General features: G+C 43.0%; 1 protein-coding gene across 5 annotated transcripts in view; it reads right to left on the bottom strand.

The window, feature by feature from the left end:
* Window positions 1-17,478, bottom strand: part of HRH1 (histamine receptor H1) — a 125,112-nt gene extending 107,634 nt beyond the window's left edge. For 2 of the 5 annotated variants that reach the window (XR_002323449.2, XR_002323451.2), the window contains exons 1-2: window positions 17,309-17,478; window positions 16,108-16,219 (exon numbers count right to left, since the gene is read on the bottom strand). The gene's annotated coding sequence lies outside the window, so the exon portion shown is untranslated. Of the gene's footprint in view, window positions 1-16,107; window positions 16,220-16,693; window positions 16,946-17,308 lie in introns of those variants that run through there. The other 3 variants (XM_020981041.2, XM_020981043.2, XM_020981042.2) reach the window with 2 other exon arrangements.
* Window positions 17,479-18,148: the final 670 nt, after the last annotated feature.

Below are 18,148 nucleotides of genomic sequence, written 5' to 3'. Positions count from 1 at the left end.
CCAACTGAATCTGACAGGATACATAATATTCCACACCCAAAGTCCCCCACTTTTGCAAAGAAAGGAGTGGGATATATTCTTTCATCTCTTCTTCAGGGCAAGGCCTGGTTGTTATGCTTCCAGTTACAGTTTTCTTTCCCATTTACATTGTTGTAATCACTGCGTATATTGTTTTCCAATTTCTGATCACTTTACTTTGCACAAGTACTAATACATTTTCTTATGTTTCTCTGTACGGTCCTATTGTGATGCCTTTTTATGGTGTGGTAGTGAGGCTAGATTCTCAAAGGCTAACCCAGAGGAATGCAAGCTTAACTGGGTCCAACTAAGTGAGAAAATATCCAGGTATCTGTTTTTGAATCTAGCTGTGTTCAGAAAGGTTTACCATTGAATCGATCGATGAGCATTTTTTAAAATGCCTATAATATGTCAAGCACTGTGCTAGGTGGGGATACAAGTACAAAGAATAAAACTAGATTGGAGCCAAGTTATGAAGGGCTTTAAAAACCAAACAGAAAAGATTATATTTTATCCTAGGGGTGATAAGGAGCCAATGGAGTGGATTGTGTAGGGGAGTGACATGGTCACATGTGTGCTGAAGGAAACTCATATTAGCATTAGTGGACAGGATGGATTGGATCAGTGAGAGACCTGAGGCAGGGAGATCAATTAGGAGGCTATTGCAATACTGCAGATGAGAGAAGATGAGGGTCCAAACTAAGGTGGTAGCTGCATGAGTGGAGAGAAGGGGTTTGATGCAAATAATATGAAGGTAGAAATAGCAAGATTTGACAACTGATTGGAATTATGGGGTAGGAGTGAAGAGAAAAGGTTAATGCCAAGATTATGAACTTGAGAATCTAAAAGGATGGTAGTCCCTTCAAACAGAAACAGGGAAGATTTTAAGAGGGAAGGTTGGGGGTGGTGGTTGATCAATTCATTTGTAGACGTGTTGAGTTTGAGATGCATCCAGAACATCCAGTTGGAAATGCCCAAGAGGTATTTGGTAATATGAACCTGATGCTCAGAAGACACTGCGGCTTGACATGGAGATCAGGGGGTCACTGGTGTAGAAATGATAATTGAATTGGAGTTGATGAGGTCACTGAGAGGGTGAAGAAAGAATTGAAGAAGGTACAGAACAAAGCTTTGGGAAACACTCACAGTGGGTTTTTGTGAAACCTTTGTGAAGCCCTCCTTTCTTGGTTCTCCTTCTACCAATAGAACCACTCCTCAGTCTCTTTTCCACTAGCTCATTATTCTTATCATGTCCCCTGAGCGGAAAGTGTCTCTAAGAAGAGAGGAGAGTTAGCTGTATCAAATGCAGCAGAGAGGTCAAGAAGGATGAAGACCGAGAAAAGGTCATTGGATCTGACCATGAAGAGATCATGGGTAACTTTGGAGAGAGCAGTTCTAGTCCAAAGTCAGATTGCAAAAATTTAGAAGGAATGAGTGAGAGAAGAGAAAGTAGAGTTTACCTGAGAAATGGAGGAGAGATGTGGGTCATAGCTGGAGTGGATGGGGTCAGGTTTGGGAGGTTTTTTTAAGAACGGCGGAGACTTGGCAGGCTTGAAGGCAATAGGGAAGGAACCAGTCAACAAAGAGCAATTGAAAACTCAAGAGAGAATGGGGATGACTGAGGATGCAGTTGACTGAAGAAGATCAAGACACATATAGGGGGACTGACCCTGGCAAGAAGGGCCAATTTTTGGTAATCTAGTGATTATGTTATTCATGGTAACCAATTTCAACTAGGCCCTCAGAAGGGGATCCGTTTATCCCTCATTACTTCATTCCCTACTTCTCTGCTCAAGTCATCCATACCCTACCTCCCTTTTCCCTCTTGCTTTGCTGACAAAATCAGGGCCATTTGCTATAAGCTTGCTCTTCTCAAAGTCATTAGAGGGCTGGCCTCTAGGTGAAGACTTTTTTTAGTTGAAACAATTCATGAAGACTATCTGCTAAGTATGGAGAGAGCCACAATATATGTTGGTAGATGGAAGACCCATTTCAGTGATATCATGGATTCTTGGAATATTGAAGTATGCTTTGCAAATGGATTCCCTATGATATGGTCTATGGCAAGTTCCCCATCCCTGGTCTAGGGCCTAGTGGCTAAAAAATAGTCTATGAGTCTTCCAATAAGGTCAACAGCTCTTCTGACCCCAGAATCCTATGAAAGTGAGGGCAGATTGCTCCCCATCCTCCCTCCCCTATTGATATTTCAGGGAGGGGAGCCTTCTCTTAGAACTTTAGAGTAGTTTGATTGCATACTTTTGTTTCTACAGATTCTAAATGTATTGACCAACTTCCCAAATGTTCTTTGGGGCTCTGCATTTAGGACTAAAGGAAGGACTGTTACCTTTTATTATTTTAGAGTTAGAAAAGTATATTTTCCATGACTAAATAGCCTAAGACATTTAGATGTAATTTTAGCTCATTAAAATAGAAGAGTTAAGAAAGTAAGAGGTCAACAGCCAGTGGAAAAAATAATGGTAATTATCCACGTGAAACCTCACAAACCAGGATCAATGTGATTGTCTCTTGGTACTATTTGCACCCAGGCAAGGGCCTGCTGCCCAGTGTTAGCATCCAAGGACTGAACCTGGGTGCACTGCCATTCAACAGAGGAAGTAAACAGTATTCAATTACAGTCAGCTCCTAAAATCACAGAACTCGAGAGTTGGAAGGGACATAATAGGCCATCTGATCTTACCCTCATTTACTACCCTCTTTAACAATCCTTGGTAAGCTTTTGCTTGAATACCTCCAGTGATGGGGAGCCCACTACCTAATATGACAGCCCAGTTCATTGCTGGAATTCATTAACAGGAAAATGAGTCAAAATTTCCTCCCCATAGTAACTCATTGGTGTAATTGGTTATATTAAAGATCAAAGCAAAGGTTCTCTTTTGTGAAATATTGTAGGTTGAGAATTCTGGCCTCCACAGGAAGCTAGAGTCAGAGGAGCTGAGCTTTTTTGAAAGACTTAAGATAACATTGTTATCACGAATGTTAATAAGAATAATACCTTTTGTTTCTTTTATACTACTCTCTCACATAACCTTATTTGTTCCTTACAATAAGCCTATGAGTTAGAATCCCATGTCTCCAGATCTGCAAGAGACTATGGAGTGGTTTGGTCTATAACCTTGTCATTTCATAGATGAGGAAACAGAGGCTCCAAGAATAACAACTCACATTTCCACAGCACTTAAAGGTTAGCAAAGCATTTTCCTTGCAACAAACCTGTGAAATAGGTAGTACAAGCATAATCTTGCCCATTTTATAGACGAGGTAACTGAATCTCTGAGGATATAAATGAATTGCTCATGATCAGGCAGTTAGTTCTTAAGTGTCTGAAGTCATCTTTGAACACAGGTCCCTGACTTAAGGTCACTATTCTACTTACCGATTTGTAGCATTTTTTTTTGTGAGGTTATTGGTCATTTAGATTTCATCTTCTGGAAACTCTTTGTTCATATCCTTTGGCCATTTATTTATTGGGAAATAATTCTTGGTCTTATATATTCATATCAGTTCCCAATATATATTATCAAATTTTTATCTGAAACATATAATGGAAGGTTTCCCTATTCCCCCAATCAATACTTTCTCTTCTTATTCTAGTTAAATTGATTTTGTTCATACGATCAAAATTGTTTATTTTGTATCTGTGATTTCTTCTATCCTTGTTTGGTTACACATTTTCCACCACATCACAAATGTTAAAAACACCCCCTTTCATTCTTCTCTAATTATTTTTGTGATTATAATCTCTGTTCAACATACCATGTTGCCTTCCCAGAGATGATTGGCCTTAAGTCACATAGCAAATTGAAGACAAAACCAGGCCTAGAATCTGGTTCTCAGCCCTCTCAATCCAGCCTGATTTCCACTGTTAGCCCCATGCAAAGATGAGGAAGGAGAAATAGAGTAGCTAAAAAAGCTTGTTCAAGGTTGCCCAGCAAGTGTCAGTCAGAAGTAGAATCAACCTCTCTTAGCTCTTTCTCCAGTGCCCCATTGAAAACTGGACTTATTTGAATTAAGACAGACACTAGGGCTGTGCCTAAGAACAATTGGTGGAGGGTAGAGAAAGCTAAATGGGAGAATTAGAGTCTGATGCAATAGGGTTAGACCCTTACTGGGTCTTGAGTAGGAAAGGAATCAATAAAATCCAGAAAGATAACAAAATAGACAGCGGGATTCTGGGAGAGATGGTTACTGATGTCAGAGACCAGTGGGAACAGAAACCAGATTAGGCAGTTTAAGGAAAGGATAATCACAGTGCCTGGCACACAGCAGGTCCTTAATCTATGCTTGTTGACTTGACTTGTTTAGGAGAGAAAAATGGAGAAAATGTGTGTAGAGTTCAAAAAGTTTGGACATAAAAGGCATGAAATAGTGAGATGGGGTCAAGGCAAAGTTTTCTTCCCACCTAAATCAGAGAGACTTGGTTATGTTTAAAAGCAGGGGTCACTGAGTTCAACCCCCTCGTTTTGTGCAGAAGGAGACTGAGGACTAGACAGGTAAGGTAATATGACCAAACTAATTTGTGTCAGATAAAGACATTAGAACACAGCCCTGCCGATTTCCAATTCAGTGCTCCTTGGAGTACAAAATCCTTTGTCAGGCTGGATGAAAGGGAAGGAACCCTGAGAACAGGTAGGAAGAAGAAGAGAGATAAGTGACCCATAAATACTAGGGTGACGTCCTCAACCTTATGGCCTATTACTTGGGTGCCTGGTATTGTCATTACCTGTTAAGTGACTCAGTAATATGAAGAAGTAAATATGCCTTCAGGAGATTGAATGTCTTGGACATGAATTTATTTTTATTATTCAGCTGTGTGTCACTACAAGGCAGCTAGGTGGTGCAGTGGCTAGAGCACTGGGCCTGGAGTCAGGAAGACTCATCTTGGTGAGTTCAAATCTGGCCTCAGATACTTACTACCTATATGACCTTGGGAAAGGCACTTAATCCCGTTTGCAGGATAAGGTTTTCCTCATCTGTAAAATGAGCTGGAGAAGGAAATGGCAAATTACTCCAGGATCTTTGCCAAGAAAACCCCAAATGAGGTCACAAAAAGAAGTGGATGTGACTCGAAAATGACTAAACAACATGTAACTACTGTTAGGATTAGTAAGACAAGGTCATTTAATGTAGAATTCCTAGTAGACTTTGGTCATCATGTATTTCCCCAGTGAATGGACACAGACTATCATGTAGGCAGTTCACAAACTTGTTTGCACTTAAAAGGTGATCTCATCTAAATATGCAGAATAAGCCACACATTATCGGATGTGGTCAACATAGGAATGTGTTTGGTATAGGAATGTACCTATTTTTTACAAGAATTCTTTTTTCTTTTCAAAGTAGAGATGGATGGGAGGGAGAGAAAATAAATGCTTTTTAATTGAAAAAATTATGACAAAAAAGCTCTTTTCATATGGGAAAAAATGGAAAGCGGAAGGCAAGCTTGAGAAATCATGGTAGATAGGCAGATAGAGTTTACACTCTAGATAAGGACATACAGTTGATCAAGGTCATACAATTCAAGAGACACCTCACTGAGGTAGCACACTTTGCTGGCCTCGGAGTCAAAGAAACTGGGTTTGAGTTCCACATACGTCCCATGCTACCTGTGTGATCTTGGGCAAGCCTCTCATCAGTAAAGTGAAGAGATTGGATTAGGTGGACTCTAAAATGTCTGCCAGTGATGAATTAGGAACTTCATTCTGAGAGCATCAGAAAGTCCTACTTCAAGATGGCAGTGACTGAGAGATGACATTGGGGAGAAGATCTTTGATCAGAAGTCACTACTAAACACCCTTATGGGGTGAAGGACCAGATGAAAAGAAACAGGGTAAGCAACATCAGAGTGTATATTATTTGATAATATTTCTGAAATTAAAGGGAGCAAGTATCTCTGTTACTCTGGGATAGTACAGAGCGCATACCCCACCCACCCTGGGGCTCCTTAGCATATTTAAGTGGTGGTAGGGGATCGATTAACATTGCTGCTGTCTTTGGTATGGTATGAGAGACAGAGAAAAAGAGAAAAGGAAAGAGAGAGAGAGAGAGAGAGAGAGAGAGAGAGAGAGAGAGAGAGAGAGAGAGAGAGAGAGAGGGAGGGAGGGAGGGAGGGAGGGAGAGAGAGAGAGAGAGAGAGAGAGAGAGAGAGAGAGAGAGAGAGAAATAGAGAGAGGACAGGAGGTGGGAAAACACAGAGTCCCCAGGGGCATTTTCCCTTGAGTATATGTTCTTCAGCTCTGTCCAAAATCATCAGGGAGAATCCTATATACTTCCCCTTCTTTGTTTTTTTGTGGCTAAGTCCCTGAATTCGCAGTTGTTGAGGTCTGGTAATAGCTCCATTAAGAATGCCCAGTAATGGATGTGTATTAAGGAGAGGTGCAGCACTGGACTTGGAGTTAGAGAGGTCCCTGGATAACATCCTGGTTCTGACATTTACAGCTGTGTGACCCTAGGTAAGTCACTTCACCTTTGATATTCAGTTTCCTTACCTGTAAAATCCACTACCCATTTCATAGGATTATTGTTAATAAAGTGTTTTGTATCTCTACCCCCCACCCCCTTAAAAAAAAACTGGCTATGATTTCACTGCCTTGGGGAACTTCCAGTAAGGAAAGTCTCTCTACCAAGGCAGATCGACTCCTGCTCAGCCAGCACCTCATGTGTTGGAGAGTTGCCTGGGGGCATTGAGAATTTAAGTGACTTGTCCAATCAACCAGTCAATCAATGGGCATTTATTAAGTGCCTGCTATGTGCCAGGCACGATGCTAAGTGCTAGGAATACAAATAAAAAGCAAAAACAGCCTCTGTCCTCAAAGAGCTTAATTCTAATGGATGATATACACACAAGTATATGTATATATAAATATATATACATGTTTACATGTTTACACATACATATATACACATACCTATATATAGCACCTACCCACACGTATATATGAAAGGTAAATATAGAAAAAAGGGAAGGTACTTAGAGGAGAAAGCCTTAGCAGCTAGGGGCACTGAGAAGCTTCCTGTAGAAGGTGCCATTTAAGAGGAGGTGTGAAGGAAGCCAGGGAAGCCTTTCTTCTACAGGGTAGAGGTAGAGGGAGAGAGTATTCCAGGCAGAGGATGCTAACACAAAGGAACAGAGATGGGATATGGAGTACAGTGTGTGAGAAATAGCAAATAAGCCAGGATACCTGCACCAAACAGTAAGTGGCAGTGTGGTAATATATAAGAAGACTGGAAAGATAGGAAGGGCCATGTCATGAAGCTCTTTCAGTGCCAAGCAAAGGGATTTGTATTTGTTCCTAGAGGGAATGGAGAGCCACTGAAGTTTATGGAGTGACAGTGGTGGTGGTGGTGAGGGCAGTGACATGGTTGGTGGTTTGTTTTTTTTTTTTTTTTGAAAATGAGGGCTAAGTGAAGAATGAATCAGTGGGGAGAGATTTGAGGCATGAAGGACAATGGGAAAGCTATTGCTATAATTTAGGCAAGAGGTGATGAAGGGCCAAACTCAGGAGGTGGCTGCATGAATGGGGAAAGTGGGCATAAGTGAAAGATATTGCGGAGGTAGAATTGACAAATTTTGGCAAATGACTAGATATGGATGTTTGGGGCTGTGTGTGTGTGTGTGTGTGTGTGTGTGTGTGTGTGTGTGTATGGATGAATGGGCAGTCAAGGATGACATTGAAGTCACACAGCCAGGCCAGTTCTCAGTCCGTGCTGTCTTGCTTACAAAGAGCCAAATAAATATGAACTATGATTGTCATCATCATCATTGTGAGGTTCAGTGGAAAGCAAGCACTTGATCAGTATTTTCTGAGAGAAGGGGGAAGACAAAGAAAGGAAATGAGCATTTGTAAGGGTCAAGCACTGTGCTAAGTGCTTTTCCAAATATTATTTCATTTGATCCTCAAACAACTGTGGAAGATGGATGCTATTACTATCCCCAGTTTAAAGCTGAGGACACTGAGGCAGATAGAGATTAAGTGACTTGCCCAGAGTTACACAGCTAATGAGTATCTGAGAATGGATTTGAATTTAGGTCTTCCTGAGGATTCTCTTAGTCTTTTTTCCCCCCGAGGCAATTGGGGTTAAATGACTTGCTCAGAGTCACATGCTACCAAGTGTCAAGTGTCTGAAGTGACATTTGAACTCAAGTCCTCCTGACTCCAGGGCTGGTGTTCTATCCACTGTGCCACCTAGCTGCCCCAGGATCCTCTTAGTCTTGAAAGGGTCCGGGTAGGGGCTGGTACCTGAACTTGGTGGTTCTGTCCATTCCATGTCCATTTTGGTGTTTGATAAATTATTCCCATGCTATAGCTCCCTCCTGCCTAACCTACCCCCATCAGTCTTTAAGTGCATTACTAGTCCAAGTCTGAAACAAATCCAGATCCAGGGAAAACAGGAAATTAAGCAGAGATTGAAAATATACCCTTCCCATTCTCAACCATGTTTTCCAGACTCTCAGTTGCTTAATGCCTGGGAGTGATGATAAAAATAATAACAAATTACATTTACATAACTCTTTAAAGTCTGCAAAGTGCTTTACATATATTATCACCAGCTGATGGATTCTCTGAAACCACCTGAAAGGCAACTTTAAATTGTCTTTTTTTTTTTTTAAGGAACTTGCTGGGGAAAAATCAGTGTCCTAGATTACAAAGAGCCAGCCATCTATCTCCCCTAGTCTTCTCCAACCCCAATCTGATACCAAATGCATTTTGCTTTCATTCTCCTTTGATGAAATGGTTTCTAACAAATTCTGTCAGGAGCACATTTAAAGCCATTCAAACTACAGGTACAAATTGGGTGCTGTCAGCCTCAATCTGAGTCTGCCCCACTGCGACCTTCGTGCATTAAATACAGAGAATTACAACTCAAGAGATGAATGGATAAAGAGGCAAGGTGTTCTGGCTTCCTAGACCATCAGCTTTATTGCTCCTAATGAGTGTGAGTTAGAATTCTCCATCACCATTAACGGTCCCTGGCAGAAGTGAGTCACTTATAAATAAAGAGGAAGGGCTTTGTTATAATTAGGGATGGAGATTCAGATTTGTGCAGTGACTTGATGAGAAGGAAAAATGACGGGACTGGAGCCTTAGATGACACTCAGCCTAATGTGTTTCAAAGATAAAGCTTATTGGGAGAAATAACACAAAAGTGACAATTTACATCTACCTAGAATTTTAATATTCAAAAAAAAGGCTTTCTTTACATGCTTTGTCACACTTGGTCTTCATCACAGTCATGGGAGGCAGATAAATCAGATATCATTCTTTGCATTCTGTAGACGAACATGAGCAGTCCCATCCCTTTGTAAGGTTTGGGCATGGGAAGGAGAAGGGAATAAGCATTTCTTAAGCACCTACTATATGTCAGATACTGTGTTAAGCACTTTATAGATGTTATCTCATTTGATTTTCACAACTCCAGCAGGTAAGCCCATTTTACAGCTGAGGAAACTGAGGAGGGCATTGTAAGTTAGAAATTTGAGCGTGAGTGCAGTTGTGGGTATATATATATGTGTGTGTGTGTGTGTGTGTGTGTATGTATATATATGTGTGTATATATACACACATATATAGACACAGGTATATATATTTATATACATACATATATACATATGGGTATATACACATGATATATACATATATACAATATTGGCATAACAAATATAAAAGATTTAAAATATGTGTATGCATACACGTGTGCATATGTGTGTGTATTAGCTGGCGATTTTCCCCCCATCTGTTTATTGATCTCTTCCTTAAGTCGGTACAGCAGAATAAGGATTTGCATCAGTAGACCCAGTGCTGGGTCTAGAGGAATAGTTCAGCCCTTTCAATATCTCTTTGAGCCTAGGGCCTGGTGCTCACAAAGTCACAGATTCAGAGCCGGAAATTCAAGTTCAGTCAATCCAATCCCCTCATTTCAGAGATGAAGAAACAGAAGCCCAGAGAGGGACAGTGTCTTGTTGCAAAGTTGGGATTTGAGTCAGGCTGTTTACATGCAAACTCAATGCTCTTTCCACCATACCAGGATGATCCACAGGATTCAGATTTGGAAGAGGAATTTGGAGATTGCTCATATTTCAGATCCCCCTCCCCCCCGTAGCATATTCTATTAACCAGCTTGGCCAGGGGAGTGGTAAGTGTTTAACAATTGGCTCTCCAAGAAAAGAAAGTAGGCACGACACTTTGAAGCTTAATCTGAATTCTTAACATCCAGCGCCATCCCTTTCTTAAGTCTAGGCAATCAACAAAATAATGAATCAAGGCCTGATTTGGAGGATTCACCAATTTCTGAGCTGTAGATGCTCATGTTGAAAATTTAACAATGGGCTCTCAAGAACCTCTTGGAGCTGGCTCCAGCACACCTCTGATTCTTGGAGCAGCCTGACCCTCTCTCAAGGTCAAGTTCCTGCATGGAAACAATGCACATCAACCATTACCCTGCTCGATGGAGACCAGCTGTACGCTCTCTTTACTGATGCAAAATAAAAGTATATTGAGGCTACATCCTGAAGGGATTAGGTTAGATAAAATTTCCCAACAGTGGAGCTATTATAGGTGGGCAAGAAGAGAAAACAGAAGTCCTCTTTCAGGCAGGTGGCGTGCCTTGAATAATAAGAAAATTGCTCTTTCCTTAGAGCCTGAAGAAAGAGAAGGGAAAGACTTAGAGAAATCCCTGATCTTCTCTTCATAATGCCAGTCTCTGCCCGGGGATCACTTAACATGCGGTTCCCATCACCTCAGGTTCTGAGTCAAGATAATTGACAGCTCCCCCAGATACCTTCTGGACTCTGAGGAGGAATTGTGAAATCCATTAACATTTCCACTGACTTACCAACTGATCCCCACCTCCCTCTACCCTTTTTATTCCTTTGTAATTAGTGAAAGTATGGTGAATAACCAGGGTCCTCTGTTTGAATCCATTTTACGGTGTTTCTGTCCTTTGTTAATCTAGGATTACTGGGGATTTTCCTGTGTTTCATAAGTCTTCTATGCCATGTAGGAGACACGCTCCGTAGAGCAGAGCCTTCGTGGAAGAGCCCAGGGATCGTGTTCCTTCTTAGCATAGTCAGCGAGAGTCCAATGATCCACTGGCTGGCTCCAACTGAGTGAATGACAGGGGCCAGCCATCTGCCACTGACTGCATGCCAGCTACTCGGCAAGGAACCAGCATAGGAAGGGTGGGAGCTATTTTGGTACAAAGCACTGTCATTTACATAGAACAAGATGCCAGAGGTCAAAGCCCAGTAGCAGGTATAAAAACCCTCCCATTTCCTCTCCTTAGCTCTAAGGGAATTAGCGGTGAATGGACAATGACTGACAAACTAGGCTTCCTACCTTGAGTGAAAGGAAGGATAAAAGTCACAGAAGAACCTGAGTGCTACGTGGGAAATTAAGAGTGAGACAGGAGCAGTGCTGGCTTGGAGAAGGAGGAAATGGAGGAAACACCCATTGCTACGGCCACTTGGGGCAGCTGTGGTGGAGACCAGATGCCCCCTGGGAAAGAAGTGGAGGGAGAATACCAGTGTATGTTTGGGATGGGGACTGTGGGATCAAGCCATGTGCCAGGCATGGGATAGGTTCTGAGTTTGCTGGGCTTATTTAAATTTCTAAGTTCAAAGGTTTCTCATACTCATCTTCTCTCTACCCTTTCCTTTCCCTTCCTCAGAGAAGTGTGCCCATTCCCCAAATCTCCATTTCCTAAAAGTTTGCTTGCTTTGTTTCCTATTGTAAATCCCTTTTTTTTTATAAAGGCAATTGGGGTTAAGTGACCTGCCCAGGGTCACACAGTTAGTAAGTGTGAAGTGTTTGTTCTGAAGCTGGATTTGAACTCAGGTCCTCCTGACTTCAGGGCCAGTGCTCTATCCACTGCACCACCAAGCTGCCCCTGTAAATCTGTTTTCTAAGATACATGTGTTTGACAACTGCATCTTTATAGGTACCTGAGCAAATGGAAATGAGAAAAACAACATGGGGGAAAGAGGGGAAAAGAGACAGACAGACAGACAGACATACAAAGAGGAAGGGAGGGAGAGGAGAAAAGGAGGGAAGGAGAGAGAGGGAAAGGGAAACAACTTAAAAAAAAACCCTTTCTCTCTACATTCCCCATGTATCACTTGCTCAGAGCATTGTTTGATTGTATCACATTTGTATATTGCTGCATTCTGGTTTTGCCATTAGGCATCAATCTATTGTTCACTTGGGATACAAGTTGCTTGAAAAGTTTAGTGATTTTTTGGGCCTAGAAGCCTCATAGAGAATGGAATCTCTTGATTTTAGAAATGAACAAAGAATAAAAATGAAGATACAAGGGTATTGCAAAGAAATGTTGAAGAATTGGACAATTCTAAGGTAATTCATAGCAAGATGGGGAGAATGATCAGTATGGGAATTACCTGATTTACTGAATCACTCAAAAATTAAAAAAATACACTATCACAGGAGGGAGTATCTAGAACTTGGTCTACATATACAATTACTGAGGAGGAGGTAGTACTCAATAGAATAGAATCCTTAATGAGGCCATCTTCAAGGATACCCAGCCAGGAACCAGAAAGCTTATATGGTTGCTGAATAGCATTTGCAAACTAGTTTTCAGTGTACTGACTTCCTGCCAGGATCTGGTCAGTCAGTCAATTAAGAAGTATTTATTAATCATTTACCATGTGCCAGACTCTGTGCTAAGAGCTGGAGATACAAAGAAAGGCAAAAAGACAGTCCCTGCTCTCGAAGAGGTCAGTCTAATGCGGGCAGACATCATGCAAACAACTATGTACACATATGATATACAAAGGATAGACTGCAGACAATCAGTGGAGGATTAAGGCAGAGACTTTGAAAGCACACTACTCAAGGAGATGTTAGCTTTGACTGGCTTCAAGAATTCTAGAACTAAATCTTGTCATCCCTAAGGGCTAAGCATTTCAAATGCACAATGCTGAATGCTTTCAGGACAGAGAGACCAAACCAAAAATCTCAGGGGAGTCAACATCCAACATTCCTAGTACATGGACTCCATTCCACTGGGAATGTTGCCATAGACTTCATGTCATACTTTTAGATGCCTACCTACTGATTTCTGCTTTGGAGTTGCTGAGGATGAAAGGATTGCAGACACATAATACCAGCACATTCTTTAAATGAACTGTGACTCTAACCCAGAAGAGCTCTAACAGAAATCAACACAGGTATGGTGCCTGAATTTGTTGCCAAGATGTTCAAGGAGAGTTTTGCTGAGAGATCTTGGCTTTCATGGGACATACAAGTTAACTAATCTGTGGAAAGCTATTACACACCTAGTCATGGAAAGAATAGACAACTTTCCATTTACAGAACAGTTCCAGAGTCCGTTAAGGGCCTTTTAAAGATAATTTATGATAACCACTTATTGCCTATAGGAGAGTTAGGTGGATTCCTTGATGAGCAGCTAAAGATTGCTGAACACTTGCCTTGGTAGACTCATTTAAAGAGACTGCCTACCAGTTACGTGAAGATTATCAGAACCAAATTATGGCTCAGAAATATATTTTAAGTGAACACCTAATTCTGATGGAAGAAAGGATTGAACCCAGAGGTGACAATTTTCCTAGCTAGAATTTGAACTGTTGAGATTCCTGAGGTACAGAGATATCCCACAGAGCATAGCAACACTGCCAACCCACCCCTTCTCTCCTCCCAACTTCTCAAGTTCAGATTTAGGAATTCAGGTTTGAGGATTATGGTAAGCCTGTGTCATCAAACAACTTAGCTATAGGAACAGACAGGCCAGCAGATCACAGGCAAGATAGATTTATGTGATCAATGACCAGACTAACTTATGATATTATAGGGGAAACTGTAGAAGTGGTTACAGTGTAACCAGATGCCAGTGCTAATGTTGATCCATGTTAATATGTATCCTGCATGTAACTGGAAATGTTCGCTGATGCCTATGCCAATTAGTCCTTATTTTGAGTACTTTTTTTCCTTGTTCTTGTTTATTTCCTTCTGTGTTAGTATGTGCCACTGATATAATTATCTGTTAGCTATGTAGAGGTTTTTTTTGTGGCACACATGCTGTTTATGTACATTTTATTATTCTGTAGCCCTCTTGATGTTGTTATGTTTTTGCTTTGCTGTTGTCCATACTTTCTTGTGTTCTACAGATGTACCAATACTACTATGACATGTGCCTGTAATATTTCCTGCACGTGATTTTGACCTGTAGTCACTGAAGCAGCCTGTCGCTGTAATATGTCTATTGTATACATACAGATGATATACATTTTCTGTGAATGCCATCCTGAGATGATCATCTGAAATGTTGGGTTAATCATCCTTGTTCTTTAAAATGGTGATATTTATGTTGATGCCATGATGTGTAATTAGAAATTTCAAGTACAGTTTGGCTGATTTTGCAAGAGGCTGAAAATTTATGACTCTGGGGAGGAATGGCAAGGGATTTGTAGGCCAATGCCCACTGGCTTGTTTCCCTCCTTGACTGTCAGGGAGTTAGCCTTGAGCTCGACTGACAAAGCTAGACTACGATTAACAAGGGAAAGGAAAGTCAGAATTCATAGACCAATGTGTACATACAGTAGGAGCAAGTTGTATTGGGGACTGAGAATGAGGTTTAATATGGCTTGGGTGACAGAGAAACCACCAACATTGATGGCTACTACAATAAGGACTAGCATTACGTCAGGAAACTGGGGGGAGAGGAGAGACAGAGAGAGAGAGACAGAGAGAGAGAGAGAGAGAGAGAGAGAGAGAGAGAGACAGACAGAGACAGAGAGAGAGAGAGAGAGAGAGAGAGAGAGAGAGAGACAGACAGAGAGAGAGAGAGAGAGAGAAGAGTGAAAGGGAAGAGGGATAAAGAGAAGGCAGGAGAGGAGGAGGGAGAGAACTCAAAGTGGCTAGTTGTGGGACAGGAACTGTGTGATCGAGCCATGTAATCAAAGTAGGTGATTTCTTACACTCCTCTCCCTTCTCCCTCTGTCTCTTCCTTTCCCAGGAAAAGTGTCACTAACCTCCCCAAATCTGTTTCATAAACATGGGTTTGCTTTCTGTTTTCCTTTTGCTTTAGAACCAGTTTTCAAAGGCAAGTATGGGTAACCATTGCGTTGCAGATCTATGTGTTTCTTTGCACAAACTCAGCTTAGAAAGACAATAGAGGAAGAACACGTATGTGTGTGATAAATAAATTTTTTAAAAAACTACAGTATTCACTAGAGAGACTGTTCTTTGGTTGGGGGAGGGGAGAGGTTGCTGGAGCCAAACAAAAAAGAATTAGTAATTCATTTTTATGACTTCCCAGAGTTGGGAGAAAGACAGCATGGACCAGATCTTCTTAGGCAATAAATCAGCAGTTCAGGTGGAGGGGGAAGGAGAAGTTGTACCCCATTTCTGGAATGCTCTGTCCCCTCATCTTCTCTTAATTTCTCTGGCTCCCTTCAAGACTCAACTGAAACACCATTTTAAGGAGGCCTTTTCTGTGGTCTGTGGCCAATCCTCCACCTCGCTAAGAGCACGTCTTCCCCTTTCCGATTATCTTCACACACTTTGTATTTATCTCTATTTATATATCCCTGGTAATTTAGAATTGTCTTTCTTATTAGAATATATGTTCCTTGAGATCAGGTACTGGTGTTTTCTTTTTTTCTTGCTTGTTTTTGTCTGCTTTCGTCTTTGAATTATTAGAGCTGAGCACAGTGCCTGACATATAAGCAAGCACTTAAATGCCTGTTGACTAACTGATGATCTGAGAGTTGTATGAGAGGTGTCTTCTTGATAATTTTCCTCCTTTCCATTGTGTACCCTGGCTTATTTGAATGGAAAACCATTCCTACAGAAGGTCAGAGTGGGAGGAGGATCTGGGAAGGAATAGTTGGAGGTGGGGGAAGCCTGAGGGGAAAGAAATAACCCTTCTCAGCAGCATAGCAACACAGCACTACCATTCTACTGCTACATAGCTATGCCATAGGACCCTTTCAAGCCACTCTCAAATGACGTTCAACAAGTGGGTGGGCCAGTTATTAAAACCCACCCCATTTACAGATGTAGACACAGGTACAGGACTTTGGGAATGACTCACCTGGGTTCCAAAGACAATCCAAAGCAGGTATCCTCACAGTTTTCTTTCCTCTAGACACCAAATTTCCGCCCCCTAGGCTTCAGCCCCTCCTCAAGCTTCTGGATCTCAGACCCTGCCACAAAAGGACCAATATTAAACTCCTATGCATGTGTTTAACAAATATTCATTGAGCATTCACAACACACAATAACCCACATTCTAAGGCATCATAGTCAGCCTTCCTCCGCTTCTGACCAGAAGACCTCAATGTTCTCCCTAGGACTGCAGCCAGGGAGGCTGCAGCTTCCATCTGCCTCCCCGTCTTTGGCATATCTTTGTCCTTCCCTCTCTTCACTACTACCTTAGAGCTGCCCATCTCTTTCTACATATGCAAAGCTCTTCAAGTGCTACAGTCAGTTATTATTACTATCGTTACCACTTGCCCTTCTGCTCACTTCCAAACCACCCCCACCCCACCTCCTCCGCCACGCTGGTTTCCGAGCTGAAGTCTCCTTGGAATTCAGGGTCGTGAAGGTCCATGAGACACTGTAACTTCACCCTTCACAGCGAACCCAAACAGGCAGGCAGGACCTTTGAGATTCCTGACCTGGAGGGATGAATGTAGCTTTCGAAGCTCTCTGAGATCCTCCCTGAGATCTTGGGTGAAGCCACAGGTGCCCCAGGAGCTGAATGCGGAAACCCCTGCTCAGGCAGCACGTCCTGCGCTTCCATCTATAAGTCGGGCAGGGCACCGCCGAGTCTGCCAGGATCTAGGTCCTGCTCGGCGAGCAGGTATCCCAGCTTGTTACTGGAGTCCCTTTCCTCTGCCCGCAGTCCAGATCTCGGGGACTCTGGAATGCAGCTGCGGCTCACTGGCATCCTCCCAGCCCCGCCACTCGCAGCCAGGGCGGTTCTTTCCCATCCTTCATTGACCGCTAGTCCCTGGGCTCTGTCCACCCCGTGTGAGTCTTAAGACCCTCTGGGACCGGGTCGGTGGTAGGCTATACGTGCATGCGAGCCCGGGATGGGGGTGAGAGGGAAGGATGTAGAGGGGTGTGTGTGTGTGTGTGTGTGTGTGTGTGTGTGTGTGTGTGTGCGCGTGCAATGTGAGATGGGAGCATTCATAATCCCTCCCTAAGGAGCCCCAATGCCCCAAGACTGTCTCCCTCCCTTCCCAAATACCTTCGCAACTGCCTGGGCGACGGGACAGAACCTGACTCACCAGAGCAGACCTGAGCCGGGGAGAGCCCCGGGAAAAGTTTCCCGGCTTGACCGCGTCTTCTTTGGCTGTTTGCACTGTCCCTGCGGCGGCCAAGAGCGGAGCCTACTAGACTGTGCAAGCGCCAGCGCGCAGCGCCTGAGCAGAGAGCTGGGCGCCGGGAGCAGGCTGGGTGCGCAGGAAACCTGAGGGGAGGGACGGGGGATCCAGGAGGAGAGGAGGGGCCCCAGGAAGAGAGGGGCGGGGGCCTAGGCGGGGAGGGGAGGGGCCCTAGATAGAGGGGAGCAGGACAGCGATGCCAGCAGCAGCAGCCCAGGTTCTTCTAGGGTCAGGGTGCCGGAGATGAGAGGGGTGGGGTTCCTTGCCCAGAATGTCGCCTTGGCAGGCGTTGCTGGTTAAAGTCAGGAAGCCTGGAAGTGGGGTACGGAGAGCAATGAGGAGGAGGACAATGGGGAGCTGTGGATTATTTAGGAGGAGGGAGAGAACCAGGGATAGAGGACACTGAGGAGCAAAAGGCAAGAGGGGAACAGAAGAATAAGAAGAAGTGGCCTGGCCTCTAATCGGTCAGTCTTTTAGTGCTGACCTCTCTCCTTAGCATGGTCCAGGGCAGCCTTTCTTGACCTCTCTGTCCTTGGGTGGGAAGTAGCATCTAACACTTAGAGATGTACAGAAATGACAAGGCCTGCCTCCTGAGGCGCTGGGCTCCCCTTAGAGCGGTTCAAGCAAAGGCTTCGTGACCACCTGCCTGGAATGGTAGAGGAAATCTGTGCTTCACCTAAGTGGGTTGTGAGGTATCTGTGGAATAGTGATATGAGCACTGGATTTGAAGGTGAAGGATCTAGG

This window comes from Phascolarctos cinereus, unplaced genomic scaffold, assembly GCF_003287225.1.
Source record: "Phascolarctos cinereus isolate Bilbo 61053 unplaced genomic scaffold, phaCin_HiC Scaffold_4;HRSCAF=312, whole genome shotgun sequence".
NCBI lineage: Eukaryota > Metazoa > Chordata > Mammalia > Diprotodontia > Phascolarctidae > Phascolarctos > Phascolarctos cinereus.
The sequence above is the reverse complement of the archived record's forward strand: the minus strand, read 5'-3'. Positions and strand labels throughout refer to the sequence as shown.